We start from the raw sequence: 6,971 nt of genomic DNA on the forward strand, positions 1-6,971 counted from the left end.
TTTGTTTCCTGTTTGCTTTGCCTGTTTCTCATTCCTCTGTTTTTCTTTCTTTCCTGTGAGTTACCTGAATATTTATGTGGGAATTCCATCTTGATTTATTTCTAATGTTTTTGAGTATATCTCTTTGGAAATTTTTCATAGTGGTTGCTCCGGCTATTACAATATACATATGTGACATCACAGTCTACTGATACCAATATTCTACCAAGTGTGGAAATGATAGTTCCATTTAGGTCCTTTAACGTCCACCATTTTTAAATAGCATTGTCTTGGGAATCAGATGGTATTATAATTGTTACTTAAATCATTAAATATGATTTATAAATTTCATAAAGAATAAGATAGTCTATTGTGTGTACTCATATTTCTACTCTGTTGATCTTTCTTCCTTTTTATGCCCCAAGATTTTCTTTTATCATTTTCTTTCTATTTGAAGAACTTCCTTTAGTCAATCTTATAGTGTAGGCCTGATAGTAACAAATTCTTCTAGTTTTCCTTTTTCTGAGAATGTCCTTATTTCCCCTGCTTTCCTGAAGGATTGTTTCATCCCATGTAGAATTTACAATTGACAGTTCTTTTCTTTTAACACTTGAAAAAAATGTTGTGTCACCCTCTTTGGCCTCCATGATTTAATGAGAAATCATCTGTCATTCCAATAGGTGTTCACTAATAGCTAACATGTCATTCTCTCTCACTGCTTTCAAGATTTGTTTTCCTTTGGCTTTATTGTTAACAAGTTTATATGATGTGTCTTGGTATGGATTTATTTGGGTTTGTCCTACTTGGGGTCCACTCAGCTTTAAAAGAAAGATATGTGTCTTTTGTCAAATTAAACCCCACTCTCTTTCTACTTTCCTTCTAGAACTCTAAGAACATACATTTTAGAGTTTTTGTCATTATCCCACAGGCCCCTGAGGCTCTGTCCTTATTTTTTATTTTTCAGCCTGTTTTCTCTCTGTTTTTCAGAATGGAAAGTTTTACTGATTTTTTCTCAAGTTCACTACTTCTGTCCTCTGTCATCTCTACTATTAAGCCTATCTTCCGAATGTTTAAAATTTCTTTTATTATATTTTTCATTAATATAGTATTCATTGTTCTTTTTTAAAAACTTCTATTTCTTGCTAAGATTTTCTATTTTTTTCATTTGTTTCAAGATAATTTGTAATTGTTTAAGCATGTTTAGGATAGCTGCTTTGAATTCCTTGTCAGGTAGTTTCAACTTCTGATTTATGGTGCTTTCCTCACTCAAGTTGTAAACTTCCTGCTTCTAGGTATGATGGGAGATTTTCAGTTGTATCCTGGACATTTAAATCTTTTTCTTTTTGCAATAGTATACAACACACATATAGCAGAAATGAACAATTGATAGGTGAGGTTTAAATACATAATACCGAGTAAAAGAAGAAAGACACAAGTACAGATTTATATGATTCCATTTACTTAAAGTAAAAAGACAAAGCAAGACTAAACTATATTGTCTAGGATTCATAAGGAGGAGGAAGATTATAAAGAAAAGCAGGAAACAAATTTCAGAAAAGCAGACAGTGATTGCGTGGTGGGGGCTGCACTGTTGTTTGTGGACTTTGGCTGTGACTGCAAGACAGCTTGTTTTATAGCAGTTTATTAGGTTGAACATTTATGGTTTGGCTTTCTTTTTTTTTTTGAAAAGTGAAAAAAATAGGAAAGTAAACACTGACTACTTGTGACCCTCAATTTTTTTCTGTCAACTTGAGGAGGTGATAGTCCCCAGTTAAGCATAAATCTAGGGACGAAGGTATTTTGTAGATGTGATGAACCTCTGTAATCAGTTGACTTTAAATTCAGGAGATTATATCAGAAAATCTGGGTGGGCTGGATTCACTTCATTGAAAGCAGAGGTGTGGCTTCCCTGAAGAGAAAATTCTACCTGTGGAGGGCAGCGTCAGCCTGTGCCTGAGAGATCCAGACAGCCTTTACGGGATATGCCCAGCCAGCCCCAATTCCTTGCATCAAATCTCTTAGCATATATGTCCTACTCATTGTTTCCCTGTGCTCTACAAGGCATCCAGTACACAAAGGAAAATAATACAGGAAAATAAATGTAGGGGTTCTTATATTAGGGTCAGATATGTGTGGAAGGTTGGTAGTGCTGACTTCTCTCTCCCCCTGCTCCCCTCTCTCTCCTGCACACCCACACACACCCTCCACCCCTTCCACAGTCACCAGCCATCACAGGAAGGGCCCCCGGTCTCTGGGTGCATGCCATCTTGGTGCACAAATATATGTGGCTTCTTTCAGCTTTTGAATTATAGATGATTTGATGGGAACAAAATAAAATAGAGAATAGTAGAAATGATAGATACATTGAAGGATACATTGGGAAGTACAGGGGTAAAAATATGTTGTCTCTTTTAAAATTGGTTTCTATTGTACCTTGCACCCTGTGTATATATTGTAAGGTTAGTACAAATCAAATATACACATAAAGGGAAAGGGTCCCCCCTGTTCACCCATCAACCTTACCTTTTCTTAGAGCATTCTTTAGAAAACTGGTAAATCCTTTCTTTGAGCCTCTGAGATATAGGTAACTCTTTTTAAAAGTTAAATAAGGCTTTATCATCTTTACAACCCAGGAATGTCTTTCTGGAGCACCTGGAAGCCATCTCTTTAAAATGTAAACATTAAGTAAGTTAGCACCCTTACCTTCCCACTTTCATTGAACTTTTTGTTTTGAAATACTTTCCAACTTAAAGGACAGTTACAAAAATAATACAGATTCCAACAGAGAACTCTAATATATACCTACCACCACCACCACCCACCCCCACCCTAGATACCCAGTGTCAGGAGTTCGTCTCTTTACACCTCAAACCTGTGATCTCCTTTTGAAAAGGCCTGAGCCTTATCAGGTCGTGGTTCAGTCGGTTTGGGCTTCATTCAAGCAACCTTCCCTCAAATAAGAGTATCGGGACACACCATAGTTTAAAAGACAAGAATTCAAATTCAATGCATATTCAAGACAGGAATTCAAATTCAACACATATTCAAGACAAGAATTCAAATTCAACACATATTTACTAAAGGAGCACTTAAGTTGAAAGGAACAAGTTTACAATATAGTGATAAATCAATACATTACCAAGCCTGGGGACTTCTACTCCTTCCAGATGCAGCTGGATATGAGATCAGAAGACCCTCCAGTCTAAGTTACAGAGTATTTACAGAGCCTTTGATTTAGGGTACATTCAATTAAGTCATACTCTATTTTTATGTTTGAACCACAGGCGAGTCAAGGTCAAAGGAGGGCATTCACAGTGCTATCAGAGATTCAAACTTAACCTTGAATGTCTGCAGAACTTTACTGAAAATATTTCTACTAATTAAGCTATGAATTCTGTAAGAGTGATATAACACACCTTTTACTTACATAAAAACTAAACATTAGAAGAGAGATTACTTTTCCTATATCTAACTTATTAGTAGAGTTTTATTATTTTATTCTATAATTAGTCTAGCCATTACATCATGTTATGTCTCTCACCTCTTCCTTTTCTGCTTGGGCCTGTTTGGCCTTTCACTCAGTACAGTCTTCTAATATTGGACTCATAGGATATGAATCATCTGTCCAAGTTATTATAGTAAGGCCTTTCTACTTTCTATCATTTGGAAATTTTCCTTAAGTATTTTTGGGTAGAAGTTCTGTTAAATAGGCTTCAGTCTTAAAAAGAGTAACTGGCTCCTCACTATCAGAACAGAAAGTATCAGTTGGTATATGAGAGCAGCAAGGCTCCACAGCTGTCTGATTGATCCTTACATGAAGAGAAGGAGTCAGTGTCTTCATTTTCAGATTCCTCAGTAGAGATATTATCCTGCAACACCAGATCCACCATCTTTAATGTTTGGTCACATTCACTGTATCATTCTATCCATCTATCTTTCCATCACTTGATCAACTGATCAATCCATCTACCCATCTGTCTATCCACCATCTGAACACCTGAGTGTAGATTGTATGCATCAAGCTTCTTGAATACAATACTGTCATGTACATTTCCTAAGACCAAGGATATTAACTTATGTAACCATTTTAACCACAGTTATCAAGTTCAAGAAATTTAACATTGATATAAAGCTTACAGTCTATATTCCAATTTTTTCATATGTCCCTTTAATATCCTTTTGAGCCTTTTCTCCTCCCTTGTTATATCCTGTCCAGGATCATGAATTACATTTTATCATGATAAAAGAAAACTTTTCATACAGTGTAGGCTCTCACAGCTTTATTGAGTGATTCATGAATCAGATAGCATTCCATTCAGAAAGTAGAAGGGAGGGGAAATGGGGACACTTATCTAGGGTGAACACAAAAGCAAGGGAGGACATGTTCTGATATGGCTGATGCTAAGTTTCCATTTTACATAGGGGAATCTTACAAATTGGGAAGCAGATATATGTTGACTAGTATGGTTCGCTTCCCAATTCTGACAAACTATCCCTACTGGACCAAAACTTGTTCATCAGCAGGAGTTGCTTATGAGCATCCCTGTAGGGTATGTACCATTTTCTCAGAAAACCCTGCATGTCAAGGTCAAAGGAGGGCATTCTTTTAGATATTGATTAGAGACATTGGCTTCTTCTGGAAAAGCCCTTCTCAGAAAGGGGATCCCCCCAGCAATACCCAATGCCAGTGTCCATTTTATTTTTCTTAACATTGCCGCCCTTGTGGTCACTTTGCCAATGGCCTCTTTGGAAACTTGAACTAAACATTCCAGTCACCCCAATGACTTCTTTCCAGGCAGTCGAGTAGGCTCAGTCACTCATTTTGTTCCATTTTTCCTTTCAATTTTTTGTGTTTGTTTACTTTCTTGATTGTAGTGAGGCCCATTGGGAGACTGGTCACTTACATTTAAAACCCTTAGAGTGGAGCGATTTAGTGGACTATGGGTCTGGGCCTCTCTCTGAGTCAGGGTGTTTTCTACTTTTATCCCACTTCCATCTCATTTTCCTTTTGATTACTTATCTTAAGAGCAACCCTCTCCCTTGAGGCTGATAAGGAACTTGAACGGAATCATGAGGCACAGTTTGTACAAGAAATAGAAATATATAGACTGATAACACAATTAAAAGCATAAGTCCAGGGGCAAGATGGCGGCATAGAGAGGAGTGGAAGCTAAGTAGTCCCCCTGGAACAACTACAAAAAACCAGAAACAACTAGTAAATAATCCAGAATAACTGCGGGGGGACAAACGAGACCATCCACTCATCATACACCAACCTGAATTGGGAGGAATGCCCGAGAAAACAGCATAAAATCTGTAAGTAGAACCCGCAGATCCAAGTCGTGAGACCCCCTCCCCCATAGCCCAAGCTGCAAAGCCTCATGGTGCCAGAGAGAAGCTCTCTCCCAGCAAGTGAATATAGCTCAGCTGAGCTCCAACTGGGGTTTTAAGTAGCGAGTGTGAACTGCTCACTACAGGTACGCAGCGCCAAAAAACAGACAGAGGCTATGGGTGACGACTGACCTGGGAGAGCCGGAGGGTTGCCTTGGACTGGGTCTGAAGGGGACTATCTGTTTCTTTTTTGGCTCAGTGGAGAAAGCCCCAGTCATTTTCAGTTTCCAGGGCTGTGAAGCAGAGAAGGGTGGAGACAGCACAAGCAGAGAGAGAGACCATTGAAATGCTAATGACCTCCACCTGGGGGGTCTGTCTTCTCTAGGAGGAAAGGGGTGGGGCCCTTTCCATTCAGAACCAGACCCCAGAGCCTGGGGGAACACGGCCACACCTCCTCACACCAGTCAAGAATTATAGGCTAACAGGCGTCACCTGCTGGGCAGAAAAGCACAGTGACCCGAGGCATCAAAGGGTGGAGCAATTTTCTAAGACACACTCGCAGGCAAACCAGATACTGAATATTTCTTCTCTCTGGGACCTGAGCCTGTTCTGGTCTGGGAAAACCTGATTTGGATAACCAAGGAAACCATGCCTAGACAACAGAAAATTACAACCTACACTAAGAAAAACAAAGTTATGGCCCAGTCAAAGGAACAAACATACCCTTCAACTGAGATACAGGAATTTAAACAACTAATGCTAAATCAATTCAAAAAGTTTAGAGAAAAATATTGCAAAAGAGATAGAGGCTGTAAAGGAAGCACTGGACATGTATACGGCAGAAATCAAAAGTTCAAAAAAACAACTAGTAGAATCTATGGAAATGAAAGGCACAACACAAGAGATGAAAGACACAATGGAAACATACAACAGCAGATCTCAAGAGGCAGAAGAAAACACTCAGGAACTGGAGAACAAAACACCTGAAAGCCTACACGCAAAGGAGCAGATGGAGAAAAGAATGAAAAAATATGAGCAACGTCTCTGGAAACTCAAGGATGAAACAAAGTACAATAATGTATGTATCATTGGTGTCCCAGAAGGAGAAGAGAAGGGAAAGGGGGCAGAAGCAATAATAGAGGAAATAATTAATGAAAATTTCCCATCTCTTATGAAAGACATAAAATTACACATCCAAGAAGCGCAGCATACTCCAAACAGAAGAGATATTAATAGACCTATGCCAAGACACTTAATAATCAGATTATCAAATGTCAAAGACAAAGAGAGAATCCTGAAAGCAGCAAGAGAAAAGCAATCCATTACATACAAAGGAAGCTTAATAAGACTATGTGCGGATCTCTCAGCAGAAACAATGGAGGCAAGAAGGAAGTGGTGTGATATATTTAAGATACTGAAAGAGAAAAACCACCAACCAAGAATCCTGTATCCAGCAAAGCTGTCCTTCAAATATGAGGGAGAGCTCAAAATATTTTCTGACAAACAGACAATGAGAGACTTTGTGAACAAGACACCTGTCCTACAGGAAATACTAAAGGGAGCAGTACACGGTAATAGAAGACAGGGGTGTGTGGTTTGGAACACAATTTGGGGAGGTGGTAGCACAACAATGTAAGTACACTGAACAAAGGTAACTATGA

Source organism: Choloepus didactylus, chromosome 5 (assembly GCF_015220235.1).
Source record: "Choloepus didactylus isolate mChoDid1 chromosome 5, mChoDid1.pri, whole genome shotgun sequence".
Lineage (NCBI taxonomy): Eukaryota > Metazoa > Chordata > Mammalia > Pilosa > Megalonychidae > Choloepus > Choloepus didactylus.